Source organism: Puma concolor, chromosome C1, assembly GCF_028749965.1.
Source record: "Puma concolor isolate L17-30 chromosome C1, mPumCon1.1.hap2, whole genome shotgun sequence".
NCBI lineage: Eukaryota > Metazoa > Chordata > Mammalia > Carnivora > Felidae > Puma > Puma concolor.
In genome coordinates this window covers 185,412,706-185,439,046 of record NC_141674.1, presented here as the reverse complement: position 1 = coordinate 185,439,046, position 26,341 = coordinate 185,412,706, and the positions used below count along the sequence as shown (strand labels likewise).

General features: G+C 37.4%; 1 protein-coding gene and 1 pseudogene across 3 annotated transcripts in view; one reads left to right on the top strand and one right to left on the bottom strand.

The window, feature by feature from the left end:
• The window catches only part of PLCL1 (phospholipase C like 1 (inactive)), a 337,835-nt gene that overhangs the window by 205,221 nt on the left and 106,273 nt on the right, over nucleotides 1–26,341 (bottom strand). The window lies entirely within an intron of this gene.
• On the top strand, nucleotides 2,050–2,459 carry LOC112872198 (small ribosomal subunit protein eS25 pseudogene; annotated as a pseudogene).

Below are 26,341 nucleotides of genomic sequence, written 5' to 3'. Positions count from 1 at the left end.
TAAACATTGCATTTGCTGGAAGGGAAATTCTGTGATCTAAAAAAGAATAAAACACAAAAAAGCTACATTAAAAAAAATTCCGTGATAAAAGTTATGACGTTTTAGTCATCTTAATCATTAAAGTGTCAGTTACCTAACTTCATTGGCTTTCTGAGTGACATACCCAAGTTGCTTTGATTTGTGTTCATTAAGCATAAAAAAAAAAACAGTAAGTCTAATGTAAAACTATATTATAAAATCAATGCTTGACATTTGAAACTATAGCACCTTAGAAATATTTAGCTCTTTTTTTAGACATGAATACTACATGTTGAACATACACCTTTCACAAAAAGAAACTGTTTCTTATGAATTTCCAAAGGAAAAAATAGACAGATAAGATATGCTTTTATTTACACAGTTAAGAAACACATACATTAGGACAGCGGTGTTCAAACCTGGCTACATATTTAAGTCACCAGGGACCTTTTAGAAACTAACAATACCCCAGCCCACACAGATCAAATCAGTCCTCTGAGGGTGATGCCTAAGTACTGGTGTTTCGTTTTGTTTTGTTTACTTTTTTAAAGCTACGTGTGGGATTCTAATGGAGCCAGGTTTGAGAATCCTACATAGGGCGTGGACTCTCAAATTTGGCTGCACATTGGAACAACTTGGGGCAGGAGTTAAAAACAGTGGTTCTTTGGTCCTGTTATGAGCTGAATTGTGTCCCTCCAAAATTCTTATGTTGGAAGTCCTACACCTAGATCCTCAGAATGTGAATGTACTTGGAGATGAATTGTTTAAAGAGGTGAAATGAGGCCATGAGAGTGGGTCCCTAATCCTTATAAGAATAGGGAAGAAAGTGAGGAGAGATTAGGATATAGACCAGTACAGAGGGAAAACCATGTGAAGGAACAGGAAGGAAAAGAATACTATCTACAAGCCCAGAGGAGAGTCCTCAAAAGCAACTAACCCTCGGACACCTTGATCTCTGACTTTTAGCCTCCAGAATCATGAGAAAATAAATTGTGGAAAATAAATAATCATGAGCCACTTACACAGTAATGCTTTGTTCTGGCAATCTTAGCAAACTAAAACAGGGCCCATCCTCAGAATTCTGATCTCACAGGCATGGGTGTAGCCAGGGATCAGCATCCAGGGCTACACCATGACTTTAGGTATCCTGAAGTCTGACTTCACCTGTTCTCCACTTGATGTTCGCTTGAGAGAGCAGCTGTTTACACTTTGTAACACCTTCCTATTAAAGCTATTTAGTAAATGCAACCAAGATAGGAATAGAAAATTAAGGTTTTCATTTTATTGAGGGCTTTGCTCCTTGCAGTTAAGAACTCTCACAAGAGAAACTCTCTTTCTCAACTGTTTCTAACACCATCAGCGGAAGGTGAATATTTTTTTCCTTATGGTGGTGGTATATTTGTTTCCTATCTCCACAGATACGGTTTTCAAATATTCTTATTTCTATTTATCCTTCCACTCTTCATACTGCCATACTCTATATCATTGAAAACTTTACATAATTATTTCAAAATATGAATTTTAACAGGCTCAATGTTAATTTAGAAGGCAACCACTATACATTTTCTTTCCCCCTAAGAGTAGTTTCACAGCTTCTGAGTCACGCAAAACTTGGATCCAATCAGCTCTGCCATCAAATAGCTGTGTGGCCTTCAGGAAGTTTTATAAACTCTCCAAACTTCCAGGCAGTCTCCCTAAAAAGACAAGGTATGTGTTCCTCTGGCCCTTTCCCTCCTACCTGCTGGTAGAAGTCTGGGGCCCAAAATAGAAATGATGTTTTGACAATAGTAGAACAGCCCATTAGCTGAAAACTCCCACCTCAATTAAATATCACTTGAGAGAGAATTCAATGTCTGCCTTTGCTGAAACACTCTATTTTGGGGATACCACATTACAGTCGCATGGCTTGTACCATATTCTCACCATTGTGTGGAGAAGAGTTTGAAGAAGAAAAAAACATGGAAGTTAGCTTTTTTGTGTCTGACATCTCAGTGAGGCTGCAGGAGTGGTCGCTGCTCTCCAAGCTTCATAATGCCATCCAAGCATGACAAGAAGAAGAAAGATACCAGAAAGGCAGACAAAAAAGACAAAGACCCAGTTAACAAACCTAAGGGCAAGGCCAAAAAAAGAAGAAGTGGTCCAAAGGCAAAGTTCAGGACAAGCTTAAAAATCTGGTCTTATTTGACAAAGTGACATATGACAAACTCTGTAAGGAAGTTCCCAACTATAAGCTTATAACCCCAGCCATGGTCTCTCAGAGACTAATGATTCAAGGTTCCCTGGCCAGGGCAGCCCTTCAGGAGCTCCTTAGTAAAGGACTCACTAAACTGGTTTCAAAGCACAGAGCTCAAGTAATTTACACCAGAAACACCAACAGTGGAGATATCCCAGCTACTGGTGAAGATGCATGAACAGATCCCACCAACTATACATTTTGAAAAATAAAAACCTTACTAAATCAAAAAAAGACAAATAAAAATGTGGGAGTTATAAAATCAGTTAGGAGGTTACTGCAGAAGTCCAGGCTCAGGAGTTGGTGGCTTGGACTAACACTAGCAATGGAGGTACAGTTGGGAAGTTGGTGGAGTAAAGGTATATTCTGGGGGGATGAGTTAAATAGGTGATGGAGATCAAGGAGTGCACATGTTGTGATGAGCACCAGATGTTGTATGGAAGTGTTAAATCACTATATTGTACACCTGAAACTAATATTATACTGTATGTTAACTAACTGGAATTTAAATAAAAACTTTTTAGAAGAAATACACTTTGGAAATGCAATCAAAGTGAATTAATGATGCACTAAATGTAGAGGGAGTCATCAAAGATGGCTCCCAATGTTATAAGATGATAGAGGCATTATTTACTCATGCAGACTAGAAGAGAAGCATATTTCTAGGGGAAGATCAAGACTTTAAACATCTAAAATTTGAGGCATCTGTGAGACACAAACATGGAGTTGTCACATCAGAGTTGAAGGGATGAGTCTGAAATTCAAACAAGTTTTTTCCAGAGGTGATTTGAAAGTAACTTTTCTTTTCATCATTAGCCTTGGGATCATTGCCCAACCCATCCCAAGTACAAAGCACAAAACAAGCACAGCCATCCAAATACCATCCTAAATATTTAGGGAACAGTATGAGGCACCAGGTCAATCTTTTCTCCACAAGGAAAAATCATAATTCTTCTGATCTTTCCATTGGTTTTGTTTTGTAGCCTTTTCTTTCTGGGGTTAATTGACTTTAATAAATTCTTTAATCCTTATGTCAAACATTTGATTGATTTCCATTTAATCTTTCATTTTAATGTGTATAGTTTATGCATGTTTTCAAAATTCTGTCTAAAGTTTATTTCTAAAGTATCTTTATCCAAAAAATCTCTGCAATATTTAGATGCCAATATGGCAGGGAACATCATGGAGTACTAGGTGATCACAATCTATAAAAGGAGCTAGTAAAGGAATTCAGACAAGGAGAGAAAGGGGATTTCTAAAATTTTATCCCGAAGTCAGAATTTTTTTAATTTTATTTATTTATTTTGAGATAGAGAAAACATGAGTGGTGGAGGGAAAGAGAGGGAGAGAGAGAGAATCCCAAGCAAGTGCCCACTGTCAAAGCAGAGCCTGACGTGGGGCTCGAACACTAGCCGTGAAATCCTGACCTGAGCCAAAGTCAAGAGTTGGACATATAACCGTCTGAGCCAACCAGGTGCCCTAGAAGACAGAATTTTGACTTCTGCCTCTCTCCTCTGAAAGTACTCGTTCAAATTGTATCAATCATGTCAATAGTGCTTTTGAATATAAGAAAGAAACTTCTAATTTGATTGTTGTGGTTATGGGAAAGGCATTGAGGTATGGTGGATGTGCTGCCTTCACAAAGTCAAAAGCATGAACAGTAATCTTCTTGGCTGTAAAGAACACTCCCCAGCTGTACATTTATAAATGTCCCTGAACTCAGTGAAAGTGGGTTTAGGGATCCATTAGGCATTTTATCTTATTATCCCTTGCTAACACTACTTTTAAAAGAGCTGAAGAAAGAAATCCCTTGGAAGACCACTTCCCATCCATTTATATCCTAGAAGGGACCCTAACAAAAACCACTTGTTGGCAAGCCAAATCACTTATTCTGAGACAAGAGAAGGAACCGTAAATGCATCCATTTTAAAGTATTCATCTTTTAACTATAGGCCACTAATATTGAATGACAGCTGCCGTAAACTCTAATTGGCTAAGATGCATTAGAGCCAAAATACTTTCATAGTTGTCTTACAGATTTCTGGAAGCATATCACAGCATGTATCCTTGCAGCTATAACCATTTTAACCCAGCTTACTCTTCCAGGAAGTTTATTTTAGGCTATGAAATTTAAATACTGCACTTACTAAAAAAAAAAAAAAAAAAGTATAAAGACTTTACAAAATCATTATATAATGCAGGATATTGGGACAATGTGTAAAATAAGGAAAAACCGGGGTGGCTACGTAGCTCAGTTGGTTGAGCATCTGACTTCGGCTCAGGTCATGATCTCACAGTCCGTGGGTTCAGAACTTACAGCTGACAACTCAGAGCTTAGAGCCTGGAGCCTGCTTCGGATTCTGCGTCTCCCTCTCTCTCTCTGCCCCTCCCCAACTCACGCTCTGTCTCTGTCTCTCAAAAATGAATAAATGTTAAAAAAAAAATTAAAATAAGGAAAAGCTATGAACATCAAGAACCTTCCTCCTACACATTGATTTTAAGTCGTTCAGCAGGCCCAGCTTCTTTGGTTTCCATCAGTCATTACCCTGATGACGATGAACCAGTACAAATAGACAATTTACCAATTATCCTCATTTTGTCCAAACATCAGAGCCTTTCCCTAACCAATCTGTCTAAAGATTTGCAATTGATCTTTTTTATTTTTGTTCCTACCAGCCATGGAGGAATTAACACGTAAAAAGGACATAAAGACCAGATGAGAGGCAAAAATAAAAGGAGGAGAAAAATAGGGCAACTTAGATAATTCTCCAATGTCTCAGCATAGCAGTTGCTAAACCATCACAAGCTAAAGAAAATAAATACCTAAGTTCTCAGTTCTTTCTTAGGACCAGAGCATGGAAAATAGCCACATCTCATCAGACTGTGAGTCTATGTAGTGGGGAACTGAGAAAGGGCCCTGCAATCAATATAAGTAGCAATGGCCTAAGGAGAGAAAGTATGGGGAGGTTCCCAGACCTAAAACAAAGAATTTGGGAATTTTTTGGATTCTTTAGTCACATGTGTGTTACTCATTCACCATTCAAGAGAATTCATTCTAAAAATAGCATAGTTCTGATCCATGAGAGATATTTAATAGTCTAGCCCTAACCAAAATTGGGAATATACATGTAAAATGACCATCACCCTCTCGTTTCAGTAACTTCCCTAAACGCCTTTAACTTCTCTGTTTCCCCTGCCTTATTCAACCAACCTGGTAGTAGCAGAAACATTCAAGAAAGAATTTTACCATAGTCATTTATACTTCTACGCCTGTGGTTTTACACCTGTGAATAAAGGGCTCTGTTCCATGGTAAAAAGATCGGTCAGTGAGTTGGTTTGTTGGTTGATTGGTAGGTAGGTCAGTTGGAGGAGAACAAAAGGACCATTCAAATACCCCTGAAATCATACTCAATAAGGTCATCTCTAAGCAGGAAGACAGAAACCCCACCAGGACCATTTGTGTGAAGGTACTGGTAGCTTCTGCCATGAAAGAGAAAAGAATGGGTAGAATGTGGGTGGAGAAATTAGTAATGTAATTAAGGACCAGCCTTATAAGTTGCTGCCCACAGCAACAGCTGAGCCCCCTGTAAGTCTAGTCGAGGTTAATTCTTTATCCTCTTTTCTCTTTCAAACAATGAAATATCCTCTGAGTAGTATAAATTATAGCAACTATTCCAAACTGCTGCTCTGCAGTGAGTGAGGTAACAGGAAAGTATATAATGAAAATGACTTCCACAGGCCTGGTCTAAACACTTTTCTAGGGACAAGAGAGCCTGGGCATGGCTGCTGGCAATAGACATTGCCTGCCTAGTCTCTATCTTCCCTTCTGAGACCTCACACTTTCATTTACCTGTCAAGGTGGCCCTTATTTTCATTCCAGCCAGAATTTATCCATCTGAAATTTTAGAGAGCAAGCACAGAATGTGACTTGTGACTTGGCCCAAACCCCTCCCTTACTTTCCCTGCCAATCTCCAGCCAACCTGTCCCCCATAACCCTGATGTCCATAGCCTCTGCTCTCTCAGAGCTTTGATACAGAGTAAAGCATGAATATTATAAACAGTAACTTTCTACATAATTCAGCAGACCATTTTATTGGAAAGGAGATAACAGAAGATACAATAAACCAAATAAACCTTTTCCAGATATAATTAAAAAAACGTTCACAAACCTTGAGGAACTTTGTAAGAACTTCTCCTTATGTAAGAACTTCTGTGAGTTACAAATGCAAATAATAAAACTCCAAACATTGCAGATGTGTCCTGGTAGGGCAAAATGGTTCTCTAAAAATTATGGAGGCAGACGACCTACCTACGGGATTAGAGTTTAGAAATTTTGATGTTTGTACTTTGTACAGCAGGCCTGACCACTGATACAAGCAGCTGTTTGATACAAATCAATAAATTAAGATCTATGAACACACATCACTTTTCCTAAGCGTACAAGGAAATGGAAGGTATTGAATAATAAGGTATGGTAGGAAAATAAAGTCTCTTTACACAATAAACTATTAGGAAGAAAAATAAAAGGCTCAGTTATTTCATTTTATTTTTAACCCCTTAATTTTCACACAGTCATATGTAAAAGAATCCAAACATTTTTTTTTCTCAAGATATGGCATTAAACAACTCAACTGCAAAACACCTGAGGGTTAGTTCAGTCACATCATTTGCATGTGTTGTATTTTGTGAAGAACACATCTGTTGGAGTAGTGCTTCTTTTTTTAATTTTATTTTAATATGAAATTTATTGTCAAATTGGTTTCCATACAACACCCAGTGCTCATCCCAACAGGTGCCCTCCTCAATGCCCATCACCCACTTTCCCCTTCCTCCCACCCCCATCAACCCTCAGTTTATTCTGTTTTTAAGAGTCTCTTATGGTTTGGCTCCCTCCCTCTAACTTTTTTTTCCCGTTCCTCTCCCCCATGGTCTTCTGTTAAGTTTCTCAGGATCCACATAAGAGTGAAAACATATGGTATCTGTCTTCCTCTGTATGACTTATTTCACTTAGCATAACACTCTCCAGTTCCATCCACATTGCTACAAAAGGCCATATTTCATTCTTTCTCATTGCTAAGTAGTATTCCATTGTATATATAAACCACAATTTCTTTATCCATTCATCAGTTGACACATCTCCAAAGGCAAGGGAATTAAAAGCAAAAATGAACTATTGGGACCTCATGAAGATAAAGAGCTTCTGCACGGCAAAGGAAACAATCAACAAAACTAAAAGGCAACCGACGGAATGGGAAAAGATATCTGCAAATGACATATCGGACAAAGGGCTAGTACGCAAAATCTATAAAGAACTCACCAAACTCCCACCCGAAAAAAACCACACCCAAAAAACAAATAATCCAGTGAAGAAATGGGCAGAAAACATGAATAGACACTTCTCTAAAGAAGACATCCAGATGGCCAACAGGCACATGAAAAGATGCTCAACGTCACTCCTCATCAGGGAAATACAAATCAAAATCACACTGAGATATCTCACGCCAGTGATACCTCACGCCAGTCAGAGTGGCCAAAATGAACAAATCAGGAGACTATAGATGCTGGCGAGGATGTGAAGAAATGGGAACCCTCTTGCACTGTTGGTGGGAAAGCAAACTGGTGCAGCCACTCTGGAAAACAATGTGGAGGTTCCTCAAAAAATTAAAAGTAGATCTACCCCATGACCCAGCAATAGCACTGCTAGGAATTTACCCAAGGGATACAGGAGTGCTGATGCATAGGGGCACTTGTACCCCAATGTTTATAGCAGCACTTTCAACAATAGCTAAATTATGGAAAGAGCCTAAATGTCCATCAACTGATGAACAGTGTTTCTAACAACCAGAATTGTATGGTTTCTTGAAGCAATGTAGTAATTGAAGATTCTCCTTGACTGATATTTTTAAAGGCATCTCTTTAAAATGGGAGGTTGAGGGGCACCTGGGTGGCTCAGTCGGTTGAGCCTTAGACTTCGGCTCGGGTCATGATCTTGTGGTCTGTGAATTTGAGCCCTGCATGGGGCTCTATGCTGACAGCTCAGAACCTGGAGCCTGCTTCAGATTCTGTCTCCCTCATTCTCTGCCCCTCCCCCACTCAAGCTCTGTCTCTCAGAAATGAATAAATGTTCAAAAAAAAATTTTTTTAAGAGAATTCTCTAAAATGGGGATTATGGGGAGGTTGGGATGTGTGGTAAGTTTTATATGCTAGAAAGCCACTATCTTCTCTTCTAAAGGCATAATCTGCTTAAAATAACCTAAGTAGCACATATTCCATTTTGAACTACTTTCAATTACTTTTACTGCTTTTACCTTAAGTAGTAGTAATGAATTTTTCTCTACTCCAGAAGTTCTATGATTAATAGTCATTTGCATTAATTTGCACAAATTACTGCATACTCCTCCATGCACATTCAGCCCCTGGGAATGACTTCCTCTTCTCTCTAACTCAACGGGACAGGACAAAAATAGCAATGGAACAACTTTAGGCAATAGGTTTCATTCAATAAATGGATTGTATGAAGTATATTGTTTTCTCTTTTTTCCATTATTCTCTAGCCTTACATGATAGAGAAAGGATGAGAGATGATACAAGTCAAAGAATGAGTAATAAAGATGGAAGAAGCACAAGGAAAAAGTCTTCTGTATCATTTATTTTGCATTGTTTTTACCTTTTCCATGGTTACTCATGAGAATTTGCATCTGCACAGAATCCAAATGCATAGCTTTCCCATCCTCTACTCTAGAATTAAAGTATATAAGGGGCAACTGAGTGGCTTAGTTGGTTAAGCGTCTGACTCTTGATTTTGGCTCAGGTCATGCTCTCACAGTTTTGTGAGTTCGAGCCCCACGTCAGGCTGTGCCTGGCAGCATAGAGCCTGCATGGGATTCTCTCTGTGCCTCTCCTCCACTCATGCTGTCTCTGTCTCTCTCAAAATAAATAAATAAACTTAAAACAATTTTTTAATTAAAAAAATATACATATAATGCTCAGCTTTCAATTATTCCTGTAAAATATCCTTCAATCACTCACATCCCTTCTACCTAAACTCTGAAGCCCCTGAAAGCTGACAAGAGCAAGGGAAGGAATTTTTGCTGAGGATCCCAATGAGCCTCTGTGAGTCACAGAAATGGGCCAGCCTGCTTCTGCTGGTCTGCTGACAACAGAGCTGCATCATTTCCAAATGAAAAATGAAAACCTTCCTGGCCACAGAAGGAAGAGTGAAAGAGGGAAGCGTCTGCACACACCAGGAGGGGAACATACTGCTTCATCACCTGGAGGGTGGAGCTGTTTCCCCGGGGAATGTTTACAAGACCACTGACGTAAATGTATAAACTAAAAAGGGGGAAGTGTGTATAAAAAATGTCACTATGGCACAAATGAAGCCAGAACATGACTGATCTAGAAACTTTTTCTTTATTTGTTTATTCATGAACATAATTTTAAAACTAACAATCTAGATGAGGAATAAACATTAGCAATTACAGTATCTCATTTAGTTATTTGACACTTGTCCATGCTAAAATGTTCTCATTCTAGAAAAGTTAAAATTACAAAAAGGTATAAAGAAAAAACATCACTAAAGGGAAAAAATATTTGGGCGCCTGGGTGGCGCAGTCGGTTAAGCGTCCGACTTCAGCCAGGTCACGATCTCGCGGTCCGTGAGTTTGAGCCCCGCGTCAGGCTCTGGGCTGATGGCTCGGAGCCTGGAGCCTGTTTCCGATTCTGTGTCTCCCTCTCTCTCTGCCCCTCCCCCGTTCATGCTCTGTCTCTCTCTGTCCCAAAAATAAATAAAAAACGTTGAAAAAAAAATTTTTAAAAAAATAAAATAAAATAAAAAAATAAAGGGAAAAAATATCATCTAAACATATTAAGCATATTAAGATTATTGACATGCTGGTATATTTTCTTCAGATATCTTTCTAGTTGTATTATTTTTGTATTGTTGTACCCAGATGCGTACCTAATTGTGGATCATTTCTTTCATTTACTGTTGCAACATCTGTTATTAAAAGTTCTATAAATATCGTGTTTATGAATGAATTTAATCTTGAAATTAAGCAAAAGTAGAGAGAGTGACTCATCAGTGATTACACACACACACAAACACAAAAGAAAGTTCAAGGATACATGTCCTTCATTAACACTTCATCATATTGTTCTCATAAATCCTTTTCAAACTGTGGGATCTACTGTAATTTATGAGACAGAAAGAGAGAGAGTTCCCTTTCATTGCTTAACAACTTTAAAAAAATAACCCATTTCAGAAAACTTCAGAGCTAAAAACTGTCCCAGCAACAATAATGTTAGCATGGAGTCCAATCAGAGCACCTCAAATATTTATCTAAAACATATCTCAAGAACTGACTAGTATCTATCTTGCCTTTTTAAAAATCTAATGGAGTCAAGAGAGAATTTTTGTATCAGAAACTGCCTGAAAGTCTGAACAGCTGTTTACAGTTAGGACTTAATACCAAATAAACATTTGCTTGTTTAATGCCATTGAGCACAGAGCCAAGGAGAGTTGATCTTGACAGTTTAGCCATTTGTGCTGAATGATAATATAAATTAGAAAAAATTGCTTGTTCAAAATGAACTAATTTATCATTCAGCATGTTTACTGAGCAATGCTGAAGGAAAACCTTACACTTGTACGAAAGGAAGTTTCTGAAACTGTATATCTTTGGTTGAAAGACATGCACAGAATAACTAGATGCAGATATAGAGCAATACACCAAGTCAAAAAAACTTCATACCATCAAGTGGTATGAATGACCTTTGGTTCCAAATTTAAGCTTTGTGCATTTCTCAAAAAAAAAAATTGGTTATTTTATATGCTTTTCCTAAAAAAGAAAAAAACTACACCTTATTTGTTTATCAGTTTTCAAAACAGTTTGCCATAACCTCACTAATGCTGATTATAAGTATTTAGGTTATTATTCCCAACAAACTGCATAACATTAAATTTTTCCAAAATACACACAGATGTTGGTGCTCAAATTATTTCATCTTAGAAACAGAACAACACCACCTATCCCCTGGGGAAAAATATTGATATTTCACCCACACACATTTGAACCAGAAATCTGACCCATGTAGAAAGATGCCTACTGAGAATCCCTCCTCTCAAATAGTCCTTCCTAATGAGCCAAAGAAGTTTCTAAATCTACAAACCAGTGTAGCTATTTCTCCAGAATTTTTGTAAAGACGTTCTCTACGTTTACTTACATAGTATCTGGGTGTTTGCCTCAAAAAATCTAATTTTGTTCATTACAATGCTCCTTTTGGCTTTCTATCTTTCTACGTTGTATTACTAGCATTAACAAAAGGCAGAAGGTTACCCTCAGAATGAGAATGTGAGGACATACCAACAAACTAATACTTGAAATCTCAAAGGCACGAGACACACACTAGAAGGTGAATACTGGGGAGGGGTTCACTGCTATTGGCAGCAGCAAGATGAGTTTAGGTGATGAATGGAGTCAGAATTTCATAACATTGAATTACATAGGGAGAAATTCATTCCCCTTTCAATTTACTTTCAATACTGATTACGTCATAGAGAACATCTAAGTTTGGTGCCAGTTTTTAACACCACTCTACTACAAGCTGTGATAGATTAAAAATGATTTGCCATTCTCCTCCTTGAATCTGGCCTGGCCTTAGTGACTTCTTAACCAATAGAAAGTAACTAAGGTGTTATAATACTTCAGAGGTTAGGTCATAAGAAGCTCCCATAGTGTCTACCTAGACCTCTTTGAACACTTACTGTTGGAACCCAGCTGTCATGTGTGAGAAGGACATACCACATGAAGAAGCAATGGGTAAACACTACAGTAAACAGTCCCAGAAAAAGTCTCAGCAAATAGGCAACATCTATTGCCCAGCTGAACAAGAGCCATCATGGCATCCCACCCAAACAAACCTTTAGATGACTTCTCCCAGCTGCTGACTGAAATCTCATGAGAGACCACAAAGTAAGAACAGATGACCCAAGTCAACCCACAAAACCATGAGAGGTAGTAAGAAAATGTTACTTTAAGCCACTAAATTTGAGGTGAATTGTTTCACAGCAACTGATAACCAGACACTTCCAGCTCTCCCTTTCCCAAATAAAAAGAGAATAAGCTCAGGTTTAGCAAGTACACAGACCAATACTAGAATATACAAAAAGAATGTTTTGGTTTTTTTTTTAACGTTTATTTATTTATTCTGAGAGCAAGCACAAGTGTGTGAGTGGTGGAGGGGGAGATAAAGAGGAAGAGAGAGAATCCCAAGCAGGCTCCTCTCTCTCGGCGCAGATGCCGATGCAGGGCTCAAACTCACAAGTCACAAGATCGTGACCTGAGCTGAAATTAAGCCAGGGGCTTAACTGACCGAGCTATCCAGATACCCCAAAAGAGTGTTTTCCTTTAATCTCATTTATGCTTATAGCAATTGATAGTGTGTTTCTTATTTATGGTAATGATCAGAAAGGGAAGCTTCAAATGAATATATTTAGGTTAGACAAATTTTTAAGGTATCAAGTTAATTACGATTTGAGTTTGAAAGCTTAAAACAAAATACATGACTGTGAATGCTTGTCATTTGAGAAACATTACACAAAAAGATGAAGAATGTTAACATGGAAAGATCCTAAAAAAAAAGAAACTAGGATCAGAAAACAGAAATGTGATTTTGTTTAGGAAAGGCAAAATGAGAGTGTAATATCCAGAAGTGGGTTCAGCCTATGCTTGACATGGTCTGATGTTCTCTGTTCAGATGTCACCACTTACTCCTGAGTTTTCATCGCAGGATCTGAAGGCAACTCTGACCTCTCCCACAGGGGTTGTTTGGGGGCTCTGTGGCACTGCTGTCCTCATATTGTTTATTCCATGTGCTCTTTAGAGGTTAAAGTAAATCACAAAATGTCCACAGAAATTTGATAAGTTATTTGCTGACATACTATGAACAGGAAGCTCACTTATGTTATAAAGTGGCAAATAAGGATCCATAAAGATGAAGGAGAAAACAAGAGAGAAAGCAAAGACAAACCAAAAGTCATAATAGGCAGACAACATAGTTTGAATACAGTGAAAGATGACCTTCAAAATAATATTGACTTTGGTTCAGAAAGTGTTTGGAATACAGAAGGAAAGAAAATGGATGTGTTATGAAAGAAACAACTTTAAATATATTTAAGAGCATTTGAGACTGAGCAGAAAAATCAGGCCACTGGTTAGAAGAGAAATCAAAATGAGAAGAGACTAATGGCAAAGGTGTGGGAAAGGTTTAGCTGGAGGTTTTGCGGGCACAGAGGCAGTCTCAGTGAGTGGGTGAGTGAGAGAGTGAGTGAGTGAATGGAAAAAATTGTTACTGAAGTAGAACTAGTAGACCATTAACATTCGTGATGGACATCCTCAGGCTTTTGTAGTTACCACAAGAGCATATGATTTCCTCCATAAAATACACACTTAGAAGATGTGGTTACAGACTGTCCTTGGCTGTGAGTGTCTCCAACACACTAGCCTTGCATTCTCAATGTCATATTTAAAATTGGACAGAATTGTAAATCACTGCATTGCTGAGCTTAAGGTCCATTCCCAAATACTGGAAACCAAAAATTTTAAATCTGGGAAAGCCAAGAGTCTACTGTGTTCAGTTGGGAAGAAGTTTCTTCCCAGAAGCTGAACACTGGTGACTGATTAAGCAATCCACTGGCTAGAATTTAGCTATCCCACCCAAAATTCAAGTTAACTGATGTGTTTAGCCAACTGATTTTTAAAACTTCCCCCAACATACTTTCTTAGCATATAAACAAATCCTTCACAACACTGAAAACTCTATTTCATATTTCCTACTTTATCACTCAAATATTTGCAGATTTTTTTCTAAATGCCCAAGTGTTTTCAGTGTGGGAAACTGCATGTGTTGTTCAAAATTTCCTAGCCAGTATATTCATAAATTCATTTTTTTATAAATTATTAATATTATTAAGAATTATATCACTATTCACAAAAGTCTATCTGGAAAAGTCAAGAGGGATTCTTAATCTTTTTATTGATAAGCCACTTTTCCATCTTAAAAATAGCTATTTAATGCTCATCTCAGGATGGCTTACTGCCCTAATTTATTCAACAAATTGGTAGGAAAACCAGAGCTAGAAATGGATATTCCCTTCACTTTATTCTATGTTCAATTCTAGATCATCTCCATTTATTATGGAAATCCTAAATGTTTAATTTGTAAGTACTCAAAATTTTCATTCAACCACTTAAGTCCTCAGAATACGAATATTTTTGTACTTATGACCCACAAAATGAAAAGCATGTTTAACTGAGTTCCCACCTGCCCCATGGTGATTGGCAGGTCCGCACAGTGCTTGACAGTATGGCTCTGGAATCAGTCCCAGCCCTGTGGGATCTTCAATAAAGATCATAAGCCTTCCGTGCTTCAGTTTCCTTGTCTGTGAAGTGTTGACAATAATAGTATTGCTCATGGGGTTGTTGTAAGGACTAAACAGAGTGATATATGTAACATACTTCACATATTGCATGGCCAGGTAAGCACTACATAAATTTTAGCTGCTACTCTTATTGTTGTTGTTACTAGAATTTACCACATCAAAAATAAATCTAAAGATGAATATATCATAACTTCAATCACTGTCAATATCAATGAAGATTCCAGCTGAAAACATCTTTGTGCATTGTAACACAACTGCTTTCAATTCCCCAGCATTTAAGAATTTATCCATCATCCTATACTTGATATCTCCATCAGTGTCCAGAATTCTGGATAGAAGCTGTACTCCTTAAATAACACAGCCCAAATGCAAAGGGGAAAAAATACAGACACATAAAATATAGAGATAATAATGCAAGACTGCATAATTGTTAGATTATAAAATACAAAGTATAATATTTGTAGAAATTCTGAGAAATATCAGTGTGGGCCAGAGAAGTCAGCCAATATTTTGGAAAAGATACACAATTTCTATTAGACCTTAAGCTCAAAGAAGTGCATTTCATCAATCAAAAGTACACAAGTAGGAACAAGAGTGGAGCACACATAAAAATTAAGTGACAAAAGTGGAGAGATCTTGGTTGGGAAGTATAGGTATGTTTCTCTGAGCATAAGCTAAAGGAATACTTGTTTATTCATTAAAATTTTACTTATATTTTCATCTTCAACTTTTACCTGTTTAATTAACTGCCTTTATTAGAAGCTTACATTTGTAAAGATTAAATATGTGTACATTTTCTGCATGTCAATACTGATAATCAAGGCATACATTCTTACCACATCCAAAAGCTTTTCACCCCCCAAACTTTGAAAAGGTCCCTGATTGATAAAGGTACCTCTTATTTTTGTATTTCATGAGTTCCACTCCATTTTAACACTCAACAAATAATAGTTGCCTACCATAATCTGAGTGTTCCCTAAAATTCATACATTGAAACCTAATACCCAATGTGATAGTATTTGTAGGAGGTGCCTTTGGGAGGCAATTAAGTAATGAGGGCAGAATCCTCACGAATGGGACTACTGCCCTTATGAAAGAGGCCCCAAAGAGCTCCCTTGCCCCTTTGTCCTGTGAGGTTATAGCAAGAAGACAGTCTTCTATGAATCAGGAAGTTACCTTTCACCATATGCCAAATCTGTTGACACCTTGATCTTGGACTTCCTAGCTTCCAGAAGTGTGAGAAGAAAATTACTGTTGTTTGTAAGCACCTAGTTTATGGTAGTCTCTTAGAGCAGCCCAAATGGACTAAGTAAAATACTTGCTATTATTCAATATAAACCAACTTTTCTGAAGAAATATAATCACTAGATACTAAAGGAGTAAATACACCTTCAATTTCATTTCTATATCCTTTTTCATTAAGCTGGGAAATTAAACTGCTCATAAATCAAAATACAAAGGGTTTACATGCTTTGGTTTGCAATGAACATTAAATTGGCATGCAAATAATGCTGGATATTCTTCCAATTTTGGAAAATGGCTGTAAGAAATTTATAGAAAATATGTCAACTCATTTCACTCTTAGATATATATATTCTCCCAGAGGATACAAGACCAGAGCAAGTGTATCTTTTGATACTATACATTGTCCACAATAACTATAATAATTTGAATATGCATAACCTATGTGAGCAACCTTAGATATTTTATCATATTTTATTTTATATTTTCTCTACCTTATAATCATTTCATTAATTTTAATTAGCAGAAATGTTACAAGAAAGTGAAGCAGCCATTTGGTTAATAATAATTTTAAAAACGGTAAGGATACTGTTTCAGGAACTAGAAAAATAGTAATAATTCCAATTCCAAGAAAGAAGTCACAGTATTCCTCAGGTGGTCTGTCCTCAGCCTGTCACTGATGTAGCACTTCATTCTAGAGTGTGCTATCCAGTTTCCTCATGTTTCACAAACCACTCAACATAAAAAGCACTAGCAGGAAAGATGATACAAGCGAGCTTCCCAGGGAGCATTCTGAGAGAGCTAGTGAAACAGTTGTCTCTATGACATTCCCCTATAGGAATAGCTGTACTATTCTCAACAGCAAGGTACTTAATATATTACATTCAAAAGTACGATTTGAGAGACCAATAACAAATTTTGAGTTACAGAACCAAAAAGGTCAAAGGATAAACAAGAACCCAGTTGTTATTAACATTGTGTCAAGAGATGGCATATATTATCTTAATTAGTCATCACAATGATCTTACGTCATCGACATTATTATCCTCATTTTACACATGAGGAAATTAAAACATAGAGAGGTTAAAGGGCTTCCCTACAATCATTAAACTAGTAAATGATGTGGCCAAAATTCAAACCTAAGCAATTTAACTTAAGAACTTATCATTTTTCTTTTAGTGACTTAACATAATAAAAGTTTATTTCTCATTTATTCTGCAAGTCTAATACAGGTCATCAGGGAAGCTCTGCTCTTCATAGTCTCTCAGAGAATTAGGCATACAGGAGGTATACAGAAAATAGACACATATTTCCTCACTAATGAAAGCAGGAAAAGGAAATCTGACAAATCTCACATCAGCTCTTAAAACTTCCTCCAGGAAAGAACATAAGTCATTTCCTCTTTCATTTCATTGGTCATCACAAGTCATATGGCTATGCCAAACTTCAAAGGAGAGGGGAATTGCAATCTTACCATGTGCCAAAAAGGCTGAGAGCCAAAATATTTTGGAACAGAACTAATGACAATCGTAAAGGAAGTTAATGAATAAAGGTTTCAAAGACAAAGGGAATAACATTAGAATTGGAGAGAAGGTGGAACCCCCAAGAATGACCTCAATATTTTTGAGTTATGTGGAAATACTGTTATGACAAATGGTATGTGGGGAAAATGCACCAGAGGGAAAACAACTGTGCGTTGTCTAGAAAATACCCCCTGGGTTATCTGATTCTGATTTTATGGGTGTTATTTAACAACTCTGTAACTGCAGATAACTGCAATGGAAAATAATTCTTGTCTATAGACTTGTAAATTCTGTCTTGTCCAGTAGAGGTTAAACTGACTTATCTCCCAGGGTGCCTGGATGGCTCAGTTAGTTAAGCATCCAAGTTCGGCTCAGGTCATGATTTCATGGTTTGTGGGTTCAAGCCCCACGTTAGGCTCGGTGCTGACAGCTCAGAGCTTAGAGCCTGCTTCGGATTCTGTGTCTCCCTCTCTCTCTGTTCCTCCCCTACTGATACTCTGTCTCTTTTTCTCTCTCTCTCTCTCAAAAATAAAAAAAAAAAATTTAATTAAAAAAAATCTGACTTATCTCTCTCATGGTAAAAAAAAGGCTAGTTTTGCCTCCATTTGCACATTCATTTCAATATTCTTTATAAACGTGTCTGATATTTACATTCTTCTTTAAATGGTTATAGCATCATCCTGGCTTCCTCATAATGAGTTAAACAAAATTTTCAACACTCTAACTTTTATATCTGCATGAGAGTCATGATTTTACCTTTTTTAAAATTCTTTTAACTAAACCAATTATTTTTATAATAAACTTTAATTTCCAAAACTGTTTTATAGAAAATTATGAAGATAGTACAGAATTCCCATATGCCCCACATTCAATTTCATCTATTAACATCTTATATTAGAATGGTACATTTTTTTTTTACAGTTAATGACTAATTACAGATACATTATTATTAACTGAAGTCCATGCTTTATTCAATTCCTTTGTTTTCACCTAATGCCTCTTTTCTGTTCCAGGACCCCATCTAGAATACTACATTACATTTAATATCAAGTCTCCTTTGGCTCCTCTTGGCTGTGATACTTTCTCAGACATCCTTGTTTTGATGGCATTGATAGTTTTGAGGAAAACTAGTCAAGCATTTTGTAAATCTCCTTTGATTGGGATTTGACCGATATTTCTCTCATGATCACACTGGAGTTACAGGTTTTGAGAAGGAAGATTACAGAGGCAAAGTACCATTTTTATCACAGCATATAAAAAATACATACTATCAAGTGACCTTTCACTGCTGATGTTGACCTTGATCACTTGGTTAATATTCTCTGGGTCACTTCATTATAAAGTCACTTTTACCCTCCTTTCCATACCGTTCTCTTAATATCAGGATGGACTCACAGATATTGATATTATGGATTATAACTCAATACTACTTTATTTTCTTTTGCTGCTCAAACAGTTCTAGCTTGGCAACTGGGAGTCTTTCAGTTGGCTCCTGTGTCCCTTTGATATAATCCATCATTGTGGGTTTGTTTTTTTGTTGTTGCTTTCGGATTTTTTTGCCACTTGCTTTTGTTGTTGTCATTGTGTTTTGTTTTGTTCTGTTTTGTTTTTGGCACTTCCTTACTTTCTGGCACCACAGGATGTTTATAGGCCCCACTTGTTTACCTCCTGCCCAGTCCTAGAACCATCCATCTCTCGAAGGAGCCCTGGTTCCTTTTATTGGAGAGTGGTATTAGAAACCAAGATCTGGGGGTGCCTGGGTGGCTCAGTCAGTTAAGCGTCTGACAGCTCAGGTCATGATCTCACACTCCGTGAGTTCGAGCCCCGCGTTGGGCTCTGTGCTGACAGCTCAGAGCCTGGAGCTGCTTCAGATTCTGTGTCTCCCCCTCTCTCTGCCCCTCCCCTGCTCATGCTCTGCTCTCTCTATCTCAAAAATAAATAAAAACACCAAAAAAAAAACTTAAAAAAAAAAAAAAAACCAAGATCTGGCACTAGGTGTGCTTGTTCCTACCACGTGTCATTGTTTCTAGGTACTCTCAGCTGTCAGAGTAAGGAGATACAAGTGCATAAATTAACCCACATGAATATATACATATCTATAAATATTACTAGATGTATCCTCTTTATCTACACTAAGCTAAACATGAGTTCATACTGATGTCTCCAACCTTCATCCATTAACCTCCTAATTATTTGAATTATTCTAGCTTTAAACACTCATTTCCAAAGTTATTTCGGTCAGCACCCTTTTTCATCACTCCCTTTGGTGAAGTTGTTTTACACATTTGTAATACAGTTAGATTGTTTTGTCACATTCTGCATTCAATCCTGAGGTCCCCTGACCTCTTAAATGATTTTTTTCACAAATTAAGGTGTATTCTTTGTGCTATAAATTTCTATAGGTTTTAACAAATGCACAGTATCATGTGTCCACAATTACAGCATCGTACAAAATAGTTTCACCAGCCTGAAAAATCCCCTATGCTTCACCTATTCAATCCTGAGCCCCTCCCTCCTAGAAACCATTGATAGTTTTACTGTCAATATAATTTTACCTTTTCCAGAATGTTATAATAGGAATCATACTGTATGTAGCCTTTTACCTACCAATATGCATTAAGGACTAATCCATGTCTTTTTGTGGCTTGATGGCTCACTTTTTATCATTGAATAATATTTCATTGTACACATATACCACAGTTTGTTTATCCATTCACCAGTTGGAGGACATGTTGGTTGACTCCAGTTTTTGGTGACTATTATTAAAACTACCATAAACATAATGAATGTTACCATAAACATTCACATGTAGGATTTTATGTAGACATAAGTTTTCAAATCAGTTTGGTAAATGCCCAGGAGTTTAATTGCTGGATTGCATAAGACTATTTTTAGCTTTGTAGGACACTGCCAGACTGTCTCCCACCAACAATGAATGAGAGTTACTGCTGTTCCACATCCTTGCCAGCAATTAGTATTGTCAGTTTTTTTGGATTTTTGCCATTCTAAAAGATGTGTAGTGGCATCATATTGTTGCTTTAACTTGTAATTCCCTTATGACAAATGATTTCGAGCATATTCTCATATGCTAATTTGTCATCTGTATATCTTCTTTAGTGAAGTATCTGTTCGGCAATAGCTTTTTAGTATACATTATTTTCCTGGGCACTGAGTATCAGAGTCCACCCTTGATTTTCTCTTCACCCTAGTTTGGGGCAGTATCTAATACACAGTTTGAATTGGCCTTCACTCCTACACGGTTAACAATTATTCTTCCTGTCCTCTAAGCTGCTTCAGCTGGTGATGATAATAATGATGATGATGTGTTATGACAATGATGATGTTAATATGTTTTGAGCGCTAGCTATATGCCAGATACTTTAAGTACAACACATGGATTATTTCATTTATTCTTCACAACAATCCTAAAAGGTAGATACTATCAGTATCCCTGTCCCATAAATTAGGAAACTGAGACTTAAGGAACGTTAAGAAATTTACCCCAATTCATAGTTAGTAAGCAATTTGAGCCACTATTTGAATCAGGAAGGTTGAGTCCAAAGTCTGTGATCTTAATTGTTATGGAAAATTCACACTATGTAGAAACTAAAAGATAAAAAGCTAGAAACAATTTCTATTTGTTCCCAGATCTTAAAATATTTCATTTCAGATACCAGACCAGTTATTTTTGAAAATTATTTTTAAAATCATCACTACCTATGAAACAGGAACGAAACAACCACTCATCTCCACAAACAATTAATGAATAGTCAAAAGAATGTATCTTAATGCTAGAAATGTATTGCTACTGAGTCAGACGCAGAGAGGTACAGTCAGTGCCTCAAAGATGTCATGCTTAGCACAAAGGAAGGTTTCAACATTTCCAAGTCACAGCAATTATATGAACACAAGCAGCACAGACCTATGCCTACAAGGTTCCTCAGCTATAGCAACTAAAGCTGCTATATTGTTTGATACTAATTTAGCCATTTCTCCATTGTCCTCTGAAAAATCTTATACTAATTCTAGAAATTATAGCAACTAAGATACCTCAGGAAGCATCACTGGCAAAAGAATGACCCATCAATATCTCCCAGCCTCCTCACCATCAAACCCCTCTAGCCATGTGAGTTAGAGCTTTGACTTGAAGGGGAAATTGACCCCCTTGTCAGACACAAGAGGGTATCATCACCTCATGGAAGTGAATGCTGCTGGGCTGGAAATCAATATTAGGCTGTCTCAAATCCTCACTGAGGATTAGTCAGCCACTTCTGTGAAAGACGCACATGCTATGAAGAAGAAAGATTCTCTACCTTCCTCTGCTTAGCATTTTAGCACCACTTAACTGGACACTTCATACCCTCCCATCACCAGGGCTTTTTTTCCTTTTTAATCTCCTTCTAGAAAGTAATATTTTAAGTTTGGGCAAAAACTTCCTTGCATCCACAGAGTTCTTGAAAAGAGTGTCTTCTGACTATTTCTCTTTTTTATTTCATCCTTGACACTTAAAATCCCCCCTGAACTCATTCTCCATATTTATGGTCTGGAAGTAAGGTTCAGACTTCCTGGCTTTCTGTAAAATGGGATTGTGTACATGCAAATCCTGCTGCTCTATACTGCATTGTTGAAGCTGGCATGACTTTTCTTCACTGGATGATCCTTAAGATCAGCTTTAATCATGTGAATCATTATCATTTCCAAACATTAAAAAAAAAGTTAGCAGGTTAGTTGGAGAATAAACTCCTCTCAGCTCCCAGTTTATTAATTACTTCAATCTCATTAAAAATATGGGATTGTTCTTACTTGAACTGCAAGCTAAGGAGTGCGGCCAAAACAAGAATTCAGGATCTCTGGAACTCTAAATGGTATTTTGGCTCCTTGGGAAGAGTTCCATGTCCTGACAATGTTTTCAACAAATGCTCCTTTCTCCAACTCTTACTTCCAACAAGAGGCATCATGTTCCAGGAGATTTTAGGAGGAAACAACAAGCTGTGCTCAGCCACTGTGCTGCCCCTCCAACATGCTGGGTACTACACCAGGACCTGTGGTTCACTTATAACAAGTGGTGCCTCCCGGAACTGTACAGCCATTGCATTACATCATGACCCTATCTGTACTGTAGAAGTGGGCAGAGGGCAAGAACAGCCCCTTTCATCTCTATCCCCTGCACCGAGTAAGTACTCAGTATTTTTTAATTAACTGACTTAAGAAGTCAGCCTGAGACACACAGAGTTCTCGTTTGATATATCTGTTTCACAATAGTTCTTTCATGTGCTGGGAACATATGGCAACATAAAAATATAATACAAAAGCAAATAGGACATATGCATTTGCACAAAAATATAAATCAGATATTTTATTCACTTTTCTCTTTTTCCTTATACCCCATTTCACAAGGTTCATAATTTGCTCTCAAATGCTTTAACATTATGAATGTGTGAATTACCTGAAGCTAAAGTGTTTCAGTTACCCTTAAACAGGGACTCACACTCCTGGGAAGGTTAGCTAACATTTAATCAGAAAGGCCACACCATCAGTGGCTACCACAAATACTTCCAATCTCTTTACATCTGGTTGTAAGCAGAGGCTTTACTAATTAGCATAATGAATGTTAGAAATGAATTTTCATAAGTAAAAACAATGTCTTATTATTTAGTGTAAGGGGTGTGAAGAATGGAATGTCACTGGCAAAATTTGTGATATTCAAGATATACGAATGGGTAAGAAAATACTAGAGACACTCTCCATCCTTTCATGAAAAGGGCATAGGAACCTAGAAGACTCTTCACCTCCGCCCTCCAAGATGGCACTGAAGACTGATCCCTGAACAATACTGTGTTCAGCCATAGGTTTGGAGGATTCTGGAGAGGAGTTAACTGAATCCTCCCCCTAGAACATTGTCTTTTTGCCTTGAGTAAATGTGTGGACAAAGCATTTCTTCCCTAATTTCTTGCAACTTCATCAACAAGTTGAACGAGTTGTCTAATAAATGTTTATCTAAAAGTCGTCTGTGTGTGTGATGGAATTTGGTCAAGTCTTATTTGCATTGTAACCTGGTTAGGTAGTGTAGTGGAGAAGCTACCCTTTGCCCGTCCCTAACTACCAGAGTTGCTATCTATCAAAAAGGACCTGGGGCGTCTGGGTGGCTCATTTGGGTAGGCGTCCGACGCTTGGTTTCACTCAGGTCATGATCTCACGGTTTGTGGGATCAAGCCCCAAGTCAGGCTCTGTGCTTACAGCACACTCTAAATAAATAAATACATGAATACATAAACACATAAATAAACCTAATAGTTCTACATAACACACTGGCTTGGGTCACTTTGCAACACCCCTGCAAACTGGTTGCTGTTTGCTCCTTCTTATATTTCATTTGCACTTTATCCTAAGAAAGCTTTAACTATGAAGCAGTCTTTTCTACAGCTAAATATCACTGATGGAGAACATAATTAGCAACCTCATTAGGGTTTGGGACTATAACTTGGCAAAGTAATACTTGAAGAACCAAGTGTGATTAAACATACATGAAAACCTCTCCAGTCTTCACAAGGCATTTTTTGCCTAGTAACCATCAGCGAACTTTGCCATCAGAAGGAAAGAGTGGGGCAGATCCATGAAGTCACACCAGAGGGAAAGCTGTTCACTTCCTATATTTTATGCTAAAATGCACAGTTTCAGCTTTGCTCCCATCGTTTCACCTCAATGTGTTTGAGCCTACATTGTTGAAGTCAAAGGACCTTTCCCAAACCAAAATCAAGAGGTCCAGGAAAAAAGAGAAAGGTTGTAATATCCCTTGGCTAATCAGAAAACCAAGTTGATTGTTCAGACAGTACCCTCTTCTTCAATATCACACTCCATGTGATAGCAAGGAAATGAATATAGCTTCAATATTCCCTGCAGCAGTCCCCAATGGTGCCACTCAAATTTATTTTTAATGAGGCCCTTACAGGGTCTGGTATTAGGAAATAGCCCTGGAACTGTTAGGATTTATGAAGTCGTAACACCTCTCTCCATTTTCTTCAAAAGCATAACTTTCCAGAGATCGCTATGCATGTAAGGAATGCATTCTAGGGGGGTCTGGAATGCTTCTCTGTGTGTTCTGGCAGGAACTCAGGGGCAGCAGATACTAGAGGCTGGGACAAAGGCACAGGCTATGTTACAGGTCATTGAGCAAATGCCCAATGTTTTACTGAAAACTACTCTTGACCTGTTGTCCCAATCAACATTATATTTCAAAAGTGCTCAGATACCAGGTTCGGGATATTTTGCATTCCATGCAAATTAAGTAGGATGCTAGAGAAAGAAGAGGAGGAAGAGGGGCATGATTAAGAATAACATAAATTCCCAAACTTTGCCTACCTAATACTCATGATGCCTGCAAACACTGGATGATCTTCAAAAGGCAAATAAAATATACTGTCATACAGTTCTAAATTGTATTTAAACTTTTATCACCTCTAAGAAAACCTGATTTTTTTCCACTATTGTCAAAAATTTGATTTTTGGATATTCTCTCAAAAACTTCTCTTTTCCAAATTGCTAAATTATTATTAATAAGATCACTGAATCAATATCACAAAAATGTGTTCTTGGGGCTTTCAAATAAGATGCATTGTACCTAAGATATCAACATTCTGGATTATGATTTATTTTACAGTGTGTACAAATTTAGTTTGTTTTAAATGAACACCATGTCCATTAATTTTACTTCAAAATGTAAAGCTTTTATTTCTGGGTAGTTTTTATTCTAGCCTCTCTTACAGTTTTGCAGACCAACAATAAAGACATAAAGGTACAAAGTTACTGGACTTAGAAGTAAATACCAAGTGTAATACATATTACATTGAACACAAAGCTATTTACTTCTCTAGTGATTTACTGTAGGATATTTGAGTTGGCAAAAAAGATTTAAAAATTAACTCTGAATTAAGCTGGAATTCAAGTTTAAGATAATTTAAGGGGATTTTTCCAGGTGGCTGAAAAGAAAAATAAGGTTCAATATCTGAGATCTATTGAAACAAAGAAATGAAGAGTGTTTCCAAGTAATTGCCATCAAGTAGAGAAGAGAGAGACATGTAGTGAGAAACAGAATAAAGTAAGTTATGAGGTAAGATTATTTGAAAAAAAAAAAAAAACGAAAGGTCAAGACAAAGAATAGGGGTGGGATAGAGGGAGGGCTTGGGAAAGGCCTTTGGATAAGGGGAATGACAAGTGAAGCTGACATTTGTTGAGAACCCTCTAACTATTGCCCATGTAAGATGGACAAGGTGGTCCACTTGAATCTTGAAACAGTCCTCTGAGTATGATACAGCTGTACATAAAAGGTGAGGATTGCAGGTACATAAGGTACATAGAGGTCCATGAGGTACATAGAAGGTACACAGAAGGGGAGGATTACAGAATGTAAATGCTTAGGTGTCTTCAGCTAAAGATCATGCAGCTAGGGAAGAACAGAACAGAATAGAACCCAAATGTGAATCGTTCTGAAGTTCATGTCCTTTTGACGAAAAACTTGCTTTCCTGAGAAGATTTACTAATCACTTTCTATACATTAACCCACTAACCCAATTTAATCCTCACCTAAAGCCCTGTGCAATAGGCATTGTTAATGCCCCTTTTACAAATGAGGACCTGACCAACACTCTATACTTTGGGTAAGGACCCGGATTCAAACACAGGTCTGTTTCTCTTTGACTTGAATATGAGCTTGAAAACTACTAGAACTACAGGAGGTGGAGATGGAAGGAAGGGTAAAAAAAGAGCTCCCTTCTCATTTCCCCATACCAATGCCTGGAGGTCTCAGTATGTGCAAAGACGGAATTGAAGATCTACTTGATTTTCCATTTTCCCAAAGAATATTTACTACATCATATGACCCTTAT